At 44.5% G+C, this 18,580-nt stretch overlaps 1 protein-coding gene across 15 annotated transcripts in view; it reads right to left on the bottom strand.

Annotated features, from left to right (window-relative positions):
• LOC140718497 (polyhomeotic-like protein 2) overlaps positions 1–18,580 on the bottom strand; it is a 257,941-nt gene that overhangs the window by 223,694 nt on the left and 15,667 nt on the right. For all 15 annotated transcript variants that reach the window (XR_012096706.1, XR_012096703.1, XR_012096702.1 and 12 more), the window contains exon 2: positions 8,301–8,400. The gene's annotated coding sequence lies outside the window, so the exon portion shown is untranslated. The remainder of the gene's footprint in view (positions 1–8,300; positions 8,401–18,580) is intronic.

Genomic DNA, 18,580 nt, shown 5'->3' with positions numbered 1-18,580 from the left:
ATCCTTCTTAGCTGAAAGATAGAGCACTCCGGCAACGAAATGCAAAGAAGTTGGACAGAAACCAAGCGAGCAGTCTCTGTCTGGACAACCGCCAAAAGGGAAAATAAAACTTTACCTCATGTGGCTCCAGGAATCAGGAAAACACTCAAGCTGCTAAAAGCTTCGGCCATTTAAAAATCGGGAAACAAAGCATTAATTACCCAGCATGGAGCCAGCTGTCTCATTTTAGGGAGGCTTCTGCAAGAGACCAACCCTTTCTGTTCGACAGCCAAAAGCCAACTGGTTGCAAGAGATTTCAGATTCGTTGCCCTGTTTCTAATGTCAATAGATGCTTAGTTCAACTGTGATAAACTGAAAAACAGGCCTTTTCAGTGGTTTCAGAGAATGTTTTGGCAGCAGATAACGTGCCTCTGGAGGTCACGCACAGTCTTTGTTCATTTACACAAGTATGTCACGAGCGAGTAATTACTGTCACAGATTCCTCTCCCACTATCATTACATTTTAATACCACGCACGTCATTCGGAGCAGGAACACACAGGGCCGTCGGCTCACTCTACAGCTGCTGTTCGGCAGCTTTCAAACAGCTGTGTTACTGTTTCACAGAGACACCCGGCACCCATCATTAAGGACCCTCACCACCCAGGGCACGCCCTCTTCTCATTGCCATCACCAGGGAGGAGGAACAGGAGCATGAAACCCACACTCAGCATTTCAGGAACAGCCATGAAGATAAATGGAGGAGCAAATAGTGTTGAGGAAGCAGGGAGTCTGTGAAGGACTTTGACCAATTGGGGGAAATGGGCAAAGAAGAGGCAGATAGAGTGTATTGTAGGGAAGAGTACGGTCGTGCACTTTGGTAGATGGAATAAAGTGTACCCAATACTTCAACAGTTTGCTTTCTTTCTGTACTACTTGTTTACATATCCTATTGCAACTTGTATTGTTTGTAATGCACTGTATTGCTGCCACAAACCAACAAACTTCATGACATTCTAACCATGGTGACCTTTCTGACCGGTTGCATCGCTACGGAGAGGCCACTACACAGGATCAGAATAGGCTTTAGAACGTTGGAAGCTCAGTCAGTCTCCCCAGCATCGAGGATGTCTTCAATAAGCGATGCATCAAGAGGGTGACATCCATCATTCGTGACCCCCATCACCCAGGACATGCCCTCTTCTCATTGCTACCATCGAGGAGGAGGTACAGGAGCCTGAAGACACACACTCAGTGTTTCAGGAACAGCTTCTTCCCCTCTGCCTCCAGATTTCTGAATGGACATTGAACCCACGTACATTACCTCAATATCTTTGCTCTCATTTTGCATTACTTACTTAATTTTATCTCTGGCTATCTAATTAAATTACATTATATCTATACCTACAGAGTACAGCATTTATACTGTATATGATATTTATCACAATTTATAGTATATTTTATGTATCGTACTGTACTGCTGCTGGAAAACAACAAATTTCATGATATACATCAGTGATAATAAAGCTGATTCTGGCACAAATTCAACCCGGTCTCTGGTGTTTGACAGGTGCCTGTGCTCAGGGGCATTGCAGGAGATGGTCACTAAACTTCTGGCACATCCCAACCCAGAAAGAGGAAAAATGCTCCACCCCACACCAACACCTGAGCCCCTCTGCCTACACACTTGGCAATAAAGTAATCAATTCCATCATGCAAATAAGCAGTTCCAACAGCAATCCCTGCGGAATACCTCCAGTCACTGTAGCCCCTTTATTCCCACTCTGTTTCCTGCCAGTCAGCCCATCTTATATCCAAGCTAGAATCTTACTCGTAATACCATTGGCTCTTTTCTTGTTAAGCAGCCTCACGTGTGGCACCTTATCAAAGACCTTCTGAAAATTCAAGTGAACAATATCCACTGATTCTCCTTTGTCTGTCCTGCTTGTTATTTCTCAAAGAATACCAACAGGTTTGTCAGGCAAGACTTCCCTGTTCAGAAACCATGCTGACTATGGCCTATTTTATCATGTGCCTCCAAGTACCCCAAAACTTCATACTTAATAATCAACTCCAACATCTTCCCAACCATTGACATCAGGCTAATTGGCCTATAGTTTCCTTTCTTCTGCCTCTCTCCCTTCTTGAACAGTGAAGTGAATCTGTATCTATCCGGTGGCTTCTGAATCGCTCCCAGAAACTCTAGCCATTGCTGCTCTGCTGTCATCCCTGCTAGTGTCCCCTTCCAATTAACTTTGGTCAGCTCCTCTATCAATCCTCTGTAATTCCCTTTACTCCACTGTGATACTGATGGATCTGACTTTACCTTCTCCCTCTCAAACTACAGGGTGATTTGTATCATATTACGATCACTGCCTCCTAAGGGTTCTTTTACCTTAAGCCCCCTAATCAAATTTGGTTCAATACCCAATCCAGAATTGCCTTTTCCTTAGTTCTAAAAAGCCATCTCGTAAGCACTCTACAAATTCTCTCTTTGAGGGAATGTATGCTGAGCAGACGAGTTCTCCTCTCAGGGCAATACTTTCCCCTCACCTATCTCCTCTAGATACACATTACTTGTCACAGCCTCAGAATAGAGGACATCCATTTGGAACTGAGATGGGGAGGAATTTCTTTAGCCAGAGGGTGGTGAATCTGGAATTCATTGCACAAGGCTAAGTCACTGGGTAAACAGTAGGCATTTTGAGCCAAGATCCTTCATCAGGACTGTGCATCTCAGCCGAAAACACTGGCTGTTTATTCCCCTCCATTGATGCTGTCTGAGTTCCTCCAGCACTTTCCAGCATCTGCAGAAACTCATGTTTTTTATTAATGTTAACAAGATTTCTAGCTGATGTACTCTGCACTGTACATACCGTAAACACTGTAAATAGAAGCATGTAATGCTGAGATTGCACTTGGAGTATCGTAAGCAGTTTTGGGCCCTTTATTTTAAGAAATGGCATTGGAGAGAGTCCAGAGGTTCACAATAACGATCCTCTGAATGAAAGGGTTGACATATGAGGAGCATTTGATGACTCCAGAGCTGTACTCGCTGGAGTTTAGAAGAACAAGGAGAGGATTTTACTAAAACCCATTAAATACTGGAAGGCCTAGATAGAATGGATGTGGAGAGGACATTTTCAATCATGAGAGAATGCAGGACCAGAAGCCACAACCTCAGAGTAGAGGGATATCCCTTCAGAATAGAGGTGAGGAATTTCTTTAGCCAGAGGATGGTGAATCATTGCCACAGATAGCTGTAGAGGCCAAGTCATTCAGTCTATTTAAAATTGAGATTGAACAGTTCTTGATTAGTCAGAGTGTCAAAGGTTATGGGGAGAAGGCAGGAGAATGGGATGGAGAGGGATAATGAATCAGCCATAATTGAAAAGTGCAGCAGACTCGTTGGGCCAAACAGCCTAATTCTGCTCCTATGTTGTGTGGTCTATCTATACTGAATGACGTGACCCATGTGGGCAGCACAGTAGCGTAGTGGTTAGCACAACGCTTTACAACACCAGCAACCCAGGTTCAATTCCCACCACTGCCTGTAAGGAGTTTGTATGTTTTCTCCAGGTGCTCCGGTTTCCTCTCACAGTCCAAACACATACCAGCTGGTAGGGTAATTGGTCATTGTAAACTGTCCCGTGATTAAGCTGGGGTTAAATTGGGTGATCGTTGGGCGGTGCGGTTCGATGGGCCAATTCCGTGCTGATTCTCAGTTTAAAAAATATTTGAAGTTTGCGATTCCTGGTCTTGGACTCTACCGCTCACATTTTAAGGTGTTTGCAGGAAGATATAGGGGGTAGGGGGGATGTCAGAGATAGAGAGTGCTGTGTGCATAGAACACTCTGCCAAATATTTTCACATTTTTTCTATTTTGTTTATACCTCACACCCAATAAACACCTTTGCACTGAATGTGCTATTCTGGCCTGCCATCTGATCTTTAAAGTCCACACTGCCCATGGCGTGGCACTACTGTACCATTCCTCAGATGGAGGGAATTCACACATGAAGGTGGACCTAATGCATCAGTGGTACAGACATTGGGGCTCGAGTGCATTAAGACACAGGTCATGCAACATTACAGCATACTACAGGTCATTGTGTCAATGCTTAACCTACTCCAAGATCAATCTAACCCTTCCCTCCCGCAGAGCCTTCCATTTTTTCTATCATCCATGTGCCTATCTCGGAGTCTCTTAAGTATGTCTAATGTCTCTATCTGTACCACCAACCCTCCACCCCTGGCAGGGCATTCCACAACCCACCAATCTCTGTGTAAAGAACTTAACCTCCGACACCCCACATATTTTCATCCAATTGTCTTAAAATTATGCGCCAGCTTCATCAAATTGTGTTGTCAATGGCCACTGTAGTTTGATTTGAACCTGTAGTGTATGAAGACCTGATTACTGCATTCACTATTCTAGATTGTTCAATGTCATTTCCAGTACACAAGAGTAAAGGAGAACAAAATAATTGTTACTCCCAATATGATGAACCACAAAAAACACAATAAGATAAAGAACACAATAATAAAAAAACACAATAAATATAAATACATAAGATAGCTTGTATACATAGATTGATTGTATGTCCACAAAGTGATGCTCGACACAGGAGTGTCTGTACACAAGGTGACTCTGACAGGAAATGATAAAGTAGTGGTGGTTGGGGGTGTGGAGGGGGTGGGGGGTTAGTGGGTGGAGGTGTTGATCAGCCTTACTGCTTGGGGAAAGTAACTGCTTTTAACGATGTATTGGTGAATACTCTTATTTAAAAAAGGCAGGACAGACGCTGACGAGGGCAGTGACTAGGACAGAAAACTGGGGAAAGCCTCAGTGGTTTATTTAGAAACAGAATTTGAAATCAATACCGTGACTGCCCAAGCATGAGACAATAAGCCGAGCGTCTGCTTCACTTACTTCATGAACTGCACGGTCATAACTTCAGATGTAGATATAAATGGCTGTGATTGTCAGTGTTCAAGGACAGATTTACACAGGCACAACAGCACTATTTACCCAGCAGCTGAGTTCCCAATCCAACTCAACGGGTTGGATGCCAATCCCTATAGGGACCAGTAAAAACTACAGACTACAAACTAGTAAGGACAAGAGACAGTAAAAAAAAACTGTCGATGAAGGCACTAGGGTCTTCACCCCATCCCCAACTTCACAACATATGCCATTGATAATAAAGCTGATTCTGATTGGACGTGTGACATTTATGGGGTATTGTGGACGAGGGGCTCGGAGAGCCTTGTTGAGGATCTCTACCACCCATCCCACAATCTCTTTGAATCCCTGTCATCAGGAAGGAGGTACAGGAGCACTGGGACTAGGACTGTCAGTCTGGGTAACAGCTAAGAAACCTGAGCCTGTGAGACTAATGAATACCCTGTCTCCACTGACGTCTCGTCACCAGGACACCGAGCTGTTTACTGTTTATCTGTGCCGTGCACCACTGCTGTCTGCCCACCTACCTTACCCCAAGGCAAACGACCAGGAGCCCAAAAGCTGCTGGTATGTCAGGATTGTCCAGCAGCAGATGGTCTGTTCTCTGAGGCAAGCAGAGACCGATGGGAGTGAGATTAGGAGCAGGTGGAGTAGCGAGAGGGTCAGTGGGTGGGTGGGAGTATAATGGGCGGGTACAGGAGGAAACACCCACCTTGCATGTCCGCGAGTCCTCTGGAAGAACCGAGGTGGCCTGCCTGGGGTTAGAGTGGGTGGGAGGGAGGAAAGGGGTTGAACTTTGCGGGCATGCTATGCTGGCGTCGGAATGTACAGCACTTGCAGACTGCCCCCAGCTCAGCCTTAGGTTGTTAGTGCAAATGACAAGTCATTGTCTGTTTCATTACACACATTACAAATAAATCTGAATCTAAGGACATCAGTGATGTGCGCATTGGACACCAAGAACAAAAAAAATTGAGTAACCAGCCTAGCAGACAACCATCAAACCTCCTTGGATGTCCAAGTTGGGTCATTCCTCCACAAAACATGGGGCAGCCTCACTTGTGCAAGGCCACAAATGCCCAACCCAACCTAACTCAAAAATTTACCACCAGCTCTTCATCGTCATTGACTGAAATCCCAACAGCACTGCATCACAAGGGCTCAGCGAAAGCTCAGCTTCTCGAGGTTGATAAACACTGGCCTTGGCTCTGATGTCCACATCCCACGTAGGAATAACAAAAAGCAAAGCTTTATCCAAGGCTGGAATGTGCTCATGCACTTGGAGGCAGGGGTTATTGAGGAGAGCTTCAATAATTCCCTCCTTCCCAAAGCACACAATCTTTGTTTGGACACTTCGTCAACTCTGTCCCATTACTAAACCGAGGATGGTAAAGCCTCCCCACCAGTGAGCACATCCACATGGAGCACTGTCGCAGGAAAGCAGCATCCGTCATCAGGGTCCTCCACCACCCAGGCCATGCTCTCTTCTCACTGCTGCCATCAGGGACCTCCACCACCCAGGCCATGCTCTCTTCTCACTGCTGCCATCAGGAAGGTGGTACAGGAGCCTCAGGACCCACACTACTAGGTTCAGGAACAGTTATTACCCCTCAACCATCAGACTCTTGAACCAGAGGAGATAACTTCATTCAACTTCACTCACCCCAACACTGAACTGTCCTCACAACCCATGGACTCACTCTCAGGGACTTTGCAACTTGTGTTCTCAATCTTCATTGCTTTTTTTGTTTTTATTATTTTGTTTGCAGTTTTTGTTTTCTTTGTATTTACAGTGAATGCTTACAAGAAAAGGAATCTCAGGGTCGTATATGGTGACATACATATATTTTGAAGTTTGAACATGACCAAGGCTGCTCTTTGATCATGACCTTGGCTCATATTCTTCCATGCCAAAGTGCTCATTTCTTCAGACTTTCAAATATTTATCCATCACCTCTTTCAACATCCCATTGATATAGTCTCCACAACCCTCAGGGCTAGAGAACTCCAGAGATTCACCATTCTCTGCAGGGCAAAATTCCCTGGGTCCTCAGCTTCCCACGACTGCGCGTTGCCTTGTCAGTCTCACTCTCAAGTTCAAAATCAAGTTTATCGTCATCCGACTATACACAAGCAAACTAAACAACATTCCTCCAAACCACAGTGTACCCACGCAACATATAAACTAAAATATTATCACAAATAATTTAATAAAATATAATTCAAAGTGCATATAGTGCACAGCACAGGTAAACAGTAAACATCTCACTGTCCTAGTGACCAGACCTCAGTGGTGACAGGGTGTTCATCAGTCTCACAGCCTGAGGGAAGAAGCTGTTACCCAGTCTGGCAGTTCTAGACTCTCGCAAATTTGCAGACAACACACTGTGGTGATCATAATCATAAACAATATCGAACCTACATATAGAGAGGTGTAGTAACTGTCCAATTGGTGCAGGAACCATAACCAATCACTCAACATCAAGACGACAAAAGAAATTATAATTGATTTCAGGAAGGCAAGAGGTCCCGATCAAGCCCCGCTATTCAGTTTTTGGGGATGAACATCACCGAGGGGCTCCCTTGGTCGGTCAACACACCTCGATAGTAGGGAAGGCACAACAGTGACTATACCACCTGAGGTGCTTAAGCAGAGCTAGTCTGACCAAAAACCGCTGGCCAACTTTTATATGAGAGAGAGCATACTGACATACAGGATAACAGTGCGGATCTAGCTGCAGCAAGACAGATCACAAAGCACTCCAACGGGTGACTGGGACGGCTCAGCACACCACTGGGGACTCAACTACTGGACGTAGAGACAATGTACAACTCGCGATGCCTACGGCGTGCTCGGAACATCATTGAAGACCCATCCCATCCCAGACACTGTCTGTTCAATCTCCTGCCATCTGGTAGGAGATACAGAAACATCTTAGCCAAGACAGTAAGACTGAGAAACGGCTTCTTCCCGAGGGCTGTTGTGCAGCTGAATAATGCGACACCCCAGCTTGCTGATGGCCTGCGAGTGTTACGGACCATTGAAGTCACTTGTTGCATGTAAATATGGGATTTAAAATTAAGCCGTACTGCATGTATTGTAAATATCTATTTTGCATGGACTGGAGTGGCACTGCAATCTCATTGTCCTGAGCAATAAGAATAAAGTTCTATTCAATTCAATGTTTCCTCATGGGAAACATCAACCTCTACCCAGTCATGCTTTCTTAGATCTTATGTTTCAATATAATCCTACCTCATTTTTCTAAACTCTGCAGCCATTAAGAAAAGACGGTGTTGGGGTTTACAAAAAACTCTGTGCATACACAGGCAATGCGGAGAAAAGATCTACTCACATCAGGATCCTGAAAGCATCCACACTGCCTGCTTGAATCCAACATACAATTCTGCTCCGGAACATTATTCAAACAAATCCCTTGGCCACAGTTAAAAATCCTGCAAGAAAACAGAATTAAAGATTGTAACTGATTGACATACTTCAAGAGTTCTTGGACTAGTGTTAACCATTACACTAGAGCACTATCTTAGCTTTTTACAAGAGTTTAAACATCCTTTTCCCAAAACAGGCTCTAAGCCTGTTCACCTGGCTCACTTCTGCTGTTCCCTCTCAAATGCACATTGCAGCTTTTGCACAGTGGTTCATTCTTTGTCAGTCTTTATTTATGGACAGTTTTCATAAATTCTATTGCATTTCTTGATATGAATCTGCCAACACAGATGCCTTGTGCAGGAAGGCACAGAGTCGACTGTACTTCCTAAGAAGGTTGGCGTCATTCAATGTCTGCAGTGAGATGCTGATGATGTTCTATAGGTCAGTTGTTGAGAGCGCCCTCTTCTTTGTGGTGGCGTGTTGGGGAGGAAGCATTAAGAAGAAGGACGCCTCACGTCTTAATAAGCTGATAAGGAAGGCGGGCTCTGTCGTGGGCAAAGTACTGGAGAGTTTAACATCGGTAGCTGAGCGAAGGGCGCTGAGTAGGCTACGGTCAATTATGGAAAACCCTGAACATCCTCTACATAGCACCATCCAGAGACAGAGAAGCAGTTTCAGCGACAGGTTACTGTCGATGCAATGCTCCTCAGACAGGATGAAGAGGTCAATACTCCCCAATGCCATTAGGCTTTACAATTCAACTGCCAGGACTTAAGAACTTTTTTTTTTAAAGCTATTATTAATGCTTTTTGAGTTAGTGATTTAGATGCATATCATATTATTACTGAGTTAAGTATTGTATGTAATGAGTTTTTGCTACAACAAGTGTATGGGACATTGGAAAAAATGTTGAATTTCCCCATGGGGATGAATAAAGTATCTATCTATCTATCTAAGATTGAGTACTGTCCCACCCCTCCTAGGGTGCCTAAGACTTTTGCACAACACAGTACTTGTCAACATGGTGCGGAGAACAAGTTTGTAAATCTGGCAGGAGCAAAAGATTTTTGGAACGATGAGAGTGGAGCACCGCGGGTTGGCAGAGTACGCATGCCAGGAGCAGGGGGTGGCATGGATGCATGCACACCCAGCCCTGAGACACCAGACAAGGTTATATAATTCCAAACAACTGGTTTATTAATCATTACAGACTATCTCTCTGGTGCTTCCTGCTCCCTCCCCTCTCCCTTCCATTTTTCTCAAACATGATTCCTCTCTCCCTGCCCCCTTCCCACTCTCAGTCCACAATGGAGACCCATATCAGAATCAGGTTTATCATCACTTACATATGTCATGAAATTTGTGGGGTTTTTTGCAGCAGTAGAACAGTGCAATATATAAAATTACTAATGTACTACAGAAGGCCAAAAAAAAGTTGTAGGTAGAGCTCCCCGCCACCCCCACACTTTACATTTACTCAGTTAGAACAGAAGGGATGCCAGGCAGGATAGTGGAATGCTCCTCTTGTGGGATGTGGGAGATCTCCAGTGTCTCTGCGGGAAGTGCACCCAGCTGCAGCTTCTAACAATCTGCGTTAAGGAGCTGAAGCTGGAACTGGCTGAGAACGGATCTTTCCGGAGGCTGAGCGAGTGACAGATAGGACATACAGAGATGTACAGATGCGTGAGGAAGGGAGGAATGGGGCTTGTTTTGCCGCTGTTGGTTTTTGCTTGTTGTGTTCTGCGTTGTTCTGCCGAGCATTGCGGGAATGCTATGTGTGGAGACACTTGTGGGCTGCCCCCAGCTCATCCTCGGGTGTTGGTTATTAACACAAATGAAATATTCACTGTGTGTGTGTGATAAATAAATTCGAATCTTGAATCTTAATAAATTCTCTCAACAGTAGATTGGTGGAAAATTATAATAAGCAGTACCACAGCTCACAACTCAACTCACCTTCCTACATTAGGAAGTCCACAGCACACCACAACCCATTCAACGTCACCCCATGAACATCACCATGCCCTCCACCCATTTCATCACCTCAGGAGTCGCAGCAACATCTAACAACGGAATTGGAAATAACGTCGCCAGCCTTAACGTTGAGGGAAATGTATTAAGGAACATCAAACTATATTTAGCGCAGAGTTACGCACTTAACAGAAGGATACAAAGCCTTTAGCATTCAAATCAGCCAGTCTGCTGTCAGCAACATGGGGAACGTTCGAGCAGTTAGCAAAAGGTTCCTTACTGAGATAGGGGCTTCAGGAAAGCACTTCAACATACGAGGCAAAGATGACCCCATCTTAGAGTCATAGAGCACGACAGCAGAGAAAATGCCCTTCAGCCCATCTAGTCTGTGCTGAACTGTTATTCTGCCTAGTCCTATTGACCTGCACCAGGACCACAGCCCTTCATAAGCCCTCCTATCTATGGATGTATCTGAACTTCTTTTAAATGTTGAAATCAAACCTGCATCCACTACTTCCGCCAGAAACTCGCTCTACACTCACACCATGCTGAGTGAAGATCCCCCCCCCCCGGTTCCTCTTAACAATCTCACCTTTCACCCTTAACCCATGACCTCTAGTTCTCGCCTGACCCAACCTCAGTGGAAAAAGACATCTTGCATTTACCCTATATATACCCCTCATAATTGTGTATACCTCTATCAAATCTCCCCTCAGTCTCCTACGTTCCAGAGAATAAAGTCCAAACTGATTCATGCTTCTCTATAAGTCAGTCGTGGATGGTGAGCAAGATTGGGATGCAGGTGGGGTAAAAAGAGGAGGGGTTTACAGAGCCAGAGAGAGGGGAGAGGGGAAGAGGTTCAGGTAGATTGGAGACAAGAGACTCCTGATGCAGGATCCTGGGGAAATATAAACTGCTGGAGGAACTCAGTGCGTTGAGCAGCATCTGCACGAGTAAGGGGTGGAGAGAAAGGGATGCTTTTTGGGTTGATACCCTGCAGAAAGAAGAGGAAAATCAACCAAAGAGCCTTGCCTGTGATGGACTGGGTTGTATCTACCACTTTCTGGAGATACGCTATTTTATTTTAGTGATACAGCACAAAACAAGCCCTTCTGGCCCAAATAATCACTCTTCCCACAACCCTAGCCTCATCACAGGAAAATTTACGATGACCAATTAACCTACTAAGTAGTACACCTCTGGACAGCGGGAAGAAACCAGAGCACCCGGAGGAAACCCACGTGCTCACGGGAAGGAATGTACAAACTCCTTACAGAGGGCATCAAAATTGAACTCTGAACTCCGATCCCCCAAGGTGTAATAGAATCACACTAACTGCTATGTAGCATGGTGTCCCAATTCTTTTTGACTCCTCTGTTCCTGGGCATTTGTGCTTCTGTGCCAGGCTGTCATGCAACCAGTTAGGATACTCTTCACTGAGCATCTATAGACTTGGGGGTAGACACATCACGGATAACACAAGTTACACAGATCCTTCTTATAACATGGTCCATTCTCTTACAACTATATGTTCAAATATAGTCAAATATAGACTCAAATGTATGTTCCTTTCACAGTTAACTTTTCCCACATGGATTCTGTGATATCGAGTTTTTGTTAACTCTGCCATGGATTGTCCCAAGCCCAGCTGTGAAAGGAGGAGGGTCAAGCATGGGGCTCGCAACATCCAAGAGTTACAGAAACGCCAACAGAAGCTCCAAAGACCTCGTTCCTGGGAGAAGAGAATCTTCAAGGGGCTGCAGCTTGACAGACTGACAGATGGGCCCAGGGCAGAAGATTCTGGTGAGCTGGTGTTGGTGGCCTGTGTCCAAGTAGGGCTGATGGACTGAAGGAGAAGAGTCCTTGTTCTGTACATCAATAATTTTAGTAATGATTTGAGATTACACTGATAGGAGAAGGAGGAAGCTTGAACCACCACAGAACTGTTATAAAACTACCACGTCTGGGCTGTGGAGCCCAGTGGAAGCTTTTGGCAACATCTCAGGCCTGTGGAGACTTCCAGTCCATATCTTCCCTCAAGGCACAATTAATCCTTACCATCTGCATTTCTAACACAACTCTGCTAATTAAACCCAAGTTCAATACAACAGTCCACATGTGATTTGCTTCCAAATAGATGTATGGAAACAACATTTCTAGAACACAGAAAGATTGCATTGTTTTTGTTACGCAGCATCCATCACTGAACGAGCATCGGCAGTGTCCGTCACCAAAAACTGGATCACACCTCATTCTGATCTCAGCTGAATGAGTACCAATTGTCTCTAAAACTGATAGTCTCATTCAGCTGCGGAGACACTGAAACTCTGGAATTTCTCTGCGAAGGGCGCTGAGTAGGCTACGGTCAATTATGGAAAACCCTGAACATCCTCTACATAGCACCATCCAGAGACAGAGAAGCAGTTTCAGCGACAGGTTACTGTCGATGCAATGCTCCTCAGACAGGATGAAGAGGTCAATACTCCCCAATGCCATTAGGCTTTACAATTCAACTGCCAGGACTTAAGAACTTTTTTTAAAGCTATTATTAATGCTTTTTGAGTTAGTGATTTAGATGCATATCATATTATTACTGAGTTAAGTATTGTATGTAATGAGTTTTTGCTACAACAAGTGTATGGGACATTGGAAAAAAAAATGTTGAATTTCCCCATGGGGATGAATAAAGTATCTATCTATCTATCTATCTATCTATTTTAAAAGTCTGTGTCTTTAACACCTTCAAAGTTCAAAGTAAATTTATTATTAAAGTATACAACAAATATTAGGTGCACCTGATCATTAAAGCAAATATCTCATCAGTCAATCAAGTGGCAGTAACTCAATGCATAAAAGCATGCGGACATGGTCAAGTTCAGTTGTTGATCAGACCAAACATCAAAATGGGGAAGAAGTGTGATCCAACTGACTTTGACTGTGGAATGATTGTTGGTGTCAGACTGGGTGGTTTGAGTATCTCAGAAACTTTGAACTACTGGGATTTTCACATGCCACAAAAAAAGAATGATGCAAAAAACAAAATAAAAATAATCCAGTGAGTGGCAGTTCTGTGGGCAAAAACATCTTGTTATTGAGGAAGGTCAGAGGATGGCCTGACTGGTTTGAGCTGACAGGAAGGTGATGTAAACTCAAATAACCATGCATTACAATAGTGGTGTGCAGAAGAGCATCTCTGAACACACAACATGTCACACCTTTTCATTGAGAGCGAGTCAAGTCTTGTTGGGAGTGAGTCACTGTTTGAGGTAGTGAGGGAGAGAGTACCATCTTGCAGGGTGGAAGCAATGTGAAAACTACAAGCCTCATCGGGATTGAGTCATTGTTTTAGCCAATTAAGAGGTGTAGGTAGAGCGGTCATTGTTGGAGTGAGGCAGGGTTAGAGTGGTCTTGCTTTGGCTCAACAGGCTTCGGTGAGAAAAGGCTTGGGCAAGCACAGACTCAGACTGTAAGTAAGTGTTTTATTTCCTGTTAGTACATAGCTGGTGCACTGTGAATGTGTACAGAGTTAGTGGTATGCTCCTTGTGTGAGATGTGGAAACTTTGGGAGACCTCCACTCTCCATGATAACTACATCTACATGAAGCACAGCTCCTTAAGGACTGAGTTAGGGAACTGGAGCTTCAGCTTGATGACCTTCAGCTCACAGGGGAGACTGAGAAGGTGAGAGACAGGACCTGCAGAGAGGTAGTCACCCCTAAGCGGCAGGGGCAGGTGCCTGGGTGACTGTCAGGAGAGAAAGGGAATAAGCAGCCAGTGCAGAGTACCCCTGTGACTATTCCCCTCAGTAATGAGGATACTGGTTTGGATACCGTTGGAGGGACAACCTATCAGGGAGAAGCTGCATGAGCAGGTTTCCGGCACTGAGAATGGCTAAGTAGTTCGGGGGGGGGGGGGGGGGGGAGGAGAGAAGAGATGAGAGATGAACTGTAGTGATAGGGGATTTGTGAGTTAGAGGAACAGAAAGGAGGTCCTGTGGACAAGAATGAGATTCCCAGACGGTAAGTTTCCTCCCGGGTGTCAGGGTCGGCAGCACCTTGGATCGAGTCCACAGCATTCTTAAGTGGGATGATGAGCAGCCAGAGGTCATGGTTCACGTCAGTACCAATTATATGAGTAGGCAGGGTGACAAGGTGCCACAAAGTGAGTTCAGGGAGTTAGGTGCCAAGTTAAAGGACAGGACTTCCAGAGTTATGACCTCAGGATTGCTACCCGTGCCATGTGCTAGTGAGGTTAGAAACAGGAAGATCATACAGTTTAACACATGGCTAATGAGTTGGTGTAGGAGGGGGGGTTTCAGATTTTTGGATCATTGGGCTCTCTTTCAAGGAACGTGAGACTCGTACAAAAGGAATGTTTTGTATTTGACCTCAAGGGGGCCGAATTTCCTAGCAGGAAGGTTTGTTAATGCTGCATGGTGGGGTTTAAACAAGAGTTGCAGGGGATGGGAGCCAGAGTGCCAGAGCAGATCGTGGAAAGGTTGTGGAGAAAGACATTGTTAAGCCTACATGAAAAGGTAAGAGAATTCAAAAGGTCAAGCACAGTGGGACTAACGTTCTGAGCTGCATATATTTCAATGCAAGGTATATTGTAGGAAAGGCGGATGAGTTGAGCTTAGGGCATGGATCAGTATGTGGAATTATGACATTGTAGACATTAATGCAACTTGGTTGCAGGAGAGGCAGGACTGGCAGCTCAATGTTCTGGGGTTCCATTGTTTTAGATGCAACAGAGTGGTAGGGTTTAAAGAGCAAAGGGTGGCATTATAGTCAGGGGAAATGCTACAGCTCAGACAGGGCAGACTGGTGGGATCATCAACTGAGGGTTTATGGGTGGAAGTGAGGAATAGGAAAGGTATGACCACCTTAATAGGATTATAGTATAAACAGCCCACAAGATTTAGAGGAGCAAATTTGTAGAAAGATCACAGACTTTTGCAAGAAACAAGTCTGTGAGAGTAGGTGATTATTTTTAATTTTCCACATATCGGTTGATGTTGTATACTTATATTTTCAGAAGGCCTTTGACAAGGTGCCTGACATGAGGCTGCAACAAGCTACAAGCCCATGGTGTTACAGGGAAGATTCTAGCATGGATAAGGCAGTAGCTGAGGCAAAGAGTGAGAATAAAAGGAGCCTTTTCTAGCTGGCTGCTGGTAACGTCGTGTTCCACAATGGTCTGTGTTGGGACCAATTGTTTTTACGTTATATGTCATCAATTTGGATGATGGAATTGATGGCTTTGTTGCAAACTTTGCAGATGATATGAAGATAAGTGGAGGGGCAGGTAGTTTAGAGGAAGTAAAGAGGCCACAGAAGGACTTGGGCAGATTAGGAGAATGGGCAAAGAAGTGGCAGATGGAATAGTGTCGGGATGTGTTTGATCATGCACTTTGGTAGAAGAAATAAAAGGGTGACTATTTTCAAAATGGAGAGAAATACATAAAAAAACTAAGGTTCAAAGAGACACAGGAATCCTTGTGCAGGATTCCCTAAAGGTTAATTTACAGGTTGAGTCCGTGGTGAGGAAGGCAAAAGTGATGTTAGCATTCATTTCAAGAGGACTAGAATATAAAATCAAGGATGTAATGTTGAGTCTTTATAAAGCACTGGTGAGGCCTCACTTGGGAGTATTGTGAGCAGTTTTGGGCTCCTTGTCTTGGACTGGAGAGGGTTCAATGGAGGTTCATGAAAATGATTCCAGGATTGAATGGCTTGTCATGTGAAGAGTGTTTGATGGCTCTGGGCCTGCTGTATTCACTGGAATTCAGAAGAATGAGGGGTGACCTCATTGGAACCTATCAAATGGTGAAGGGCCTCAATAGGGTGGATGTGAAGAGGATGTTTCCATGATGGAAGAGTCCAAGACCAGAGGACACAGACTCCAGAGAGCGGGAATTCCTTTTAGAACGGAGATGAAGAGAAATTTCTTCAGCCAGAGATTGGTGAATCTGTGGAATTCTTTGCCACAGGCAGCTGTGGAGGCCAAGTCTTTATGTATATTTAGGATAGATTCCTGATAGGTCTGGGCATGAAGGGATATGAGGAGAAGACAGGAGATTGGTGCTGAGGAGAAAATTGGACCACTCGTGATGAAATGGTGGAGCAGACTTGATTGGCCAAATGGTCTAATTCTGCTCCTTTATCTTATAGCTTTATATTGACTGGGTATCCCATATTGTAAAAGGGTTGGATGGGGAAAAAATTGCCAAATGTTTTCAGGACAGTTTTCTTAATCAATACAGAGAAGTCCCAACTAGAGAGAGTGCAATATGAGATCTCCTATTAGGAAATGAGACAGGGGAGGACACAGAAATCTGTGTACTGGAACATTTTGCATTTAGTAATCATAATACCGTTATGAAAAAGGCAATTATGGAAAAGGGTAAGTCTGGCCCTTGGGTTCGGATTCTGAATTGGAGAAAGGCCAATTTTGTTGGTATCAGAGAAGATCTGGCAAGTGTGCATTACAATGGCCTGCTTTCTGGCAAAGGTATACTTCATAAATGGGAAGTGTTTAAAAGTGAAATTTTGAGGGTACAGAGTATGCATGTTTCTCTCAGAATAACAAGCAAGAATAACAGGTATTGGAAACCTTGGTTTTTGAGATATTGAGGCCTTGGTTAAGAAAAATAAGGAGGTGCAGAGCAAGTCTAGGCAGGTAGGAACAAATGAGGTGCTTATAGAGCACAAAACATAGAAACATAGAAAATCTACAGCACAATACAGGCCCTTCGGCCCACAAAGCTGTGCTGAACATGTCCTTACCATAGAAATTACCTAAGGTTACCCATAGCCCTCTATTTTTCTAAGCACCATGTACCTACCCAGGAGTCTCTTAAAACACCCTATCATATCTGCCTCCACCACCATCGCTGGCAGCCCATTTCACGCACTCACCACTCTCTGCGTAAAAAACTTACCCCTGACATCTCCTCTGTACCTACTTCTAAGCACCTTAAAATTATGCCCTCTCGTGCTAGCTATTTTGAGCCCTGGAAAAAAGCCTCTGACTATCCACATGATCAATGCCTCTCATCATCTTGTACACCTCTATCAGGTCACCTCTCATTCTCCGTCACTCCAAGGAGGAAAAGCTGAGTTCACTCAACTTATTCTCATAAGGTATGCTCCCCAATCCAGGCAACATCCTTGTAAATCTCCTCTGCGCCCTTTCTATGGCTTCCACGTCCTTACTTAAGTGAGGCGACCAGAACTGAGCACAGTACTCCAAGTGGGGTCTGACCAGGGTCCTACATAGCTGCAACATTACCTCTCGGCTCTTAAACTCAATCCCATGACAGCTTTGAGTATCCTATGGACACGGTCCCAAGATCCCTCTGATCCTCCACACTGCCAAGAATCTTACCATTAATGCTATATTCTGTCATCATATTTGACCTACCAAAATGAACCACCTCACACTTATCGGGGTTGAACTCTATCTGCCACTTCTCAGCCCAGTTTTGTATCCTATCAATGTCCCACTGTAACCTCTGACAGCCCTCCGCACTATCCACAACACCCCCAACCTTTGTGTCATCAGCAAATTTACTAACCCATCCATCCACTTCCTCATCCAGGTCATTTATAAAAATCAAGAAGAGTAGGGATCCCAGAACAGATCACTGAGGCACACCACAGGTCACCGGCCTCCATACAGAATATGACCCATCTACAACCACTCTTTGCCTTCTGTGGGCAAGCCAGGTCTGGTTCCACAAAGCAATTTCCCCTTGGATCCCATGCCTCCTTATTTTCTCAATAAGCCTTGCATGGGGTACCTTATCAAATGCCTTGCTGAAATCCACACACACTACATTTACTGCTCTACCTTCATTAACGTGCTTAGTCACATCCTCAAAAAATTCAATCAGACTCGTAAGGTATGACCTGCCTTTGATAAAGCCATGCTGACTATTCCTAATCATATTATGCCTCTCCAAATGTTCATAAATCTTGCCTCTCAGGATCTTCTCCATCAACTTACCAAACACTGAAGTAATACTCACCGGTCTATAATTTCCTGGGCAATCTCTACTCCCTTTCTTGAATAAGGAAACAACATCGGCAACCCTCCAATCCTCTGGAACCTCTCCCATCCTCATTGATGATGCAAAGATCATCGCCAGAGGCTCAGCAATCACCCCCCTTGCTTTCCATAGTAGCCTGGGGTACATCCCGTCCAGTCCTGGTGACTTATCCAACTTGATGCTTTTCAGAACTTCCAGCACGTCCTCTTCCTTAATATCTACAT

Source organism: Hemitrygon akajei, chromosome 29 (assembly GCF_048418815.1).
Source record: "Hemitrygon akajei chromosome 29, sHemAka1.3, whole genome shotgun sequence".
In the NCBI taxonomy this organism is placed as follows: Eukaryota; Metazoa; Chordata; class Chondrichthyes; order Myliobatiformes; family Dasyatidae; genus Hemitrygon; species Hemitrygon akajei.
The sequence above is the reverse complement of the archived record's forward strand: the minus strand, read 5'-3'. Positions and strand labels throughout refer to the sequence as shown.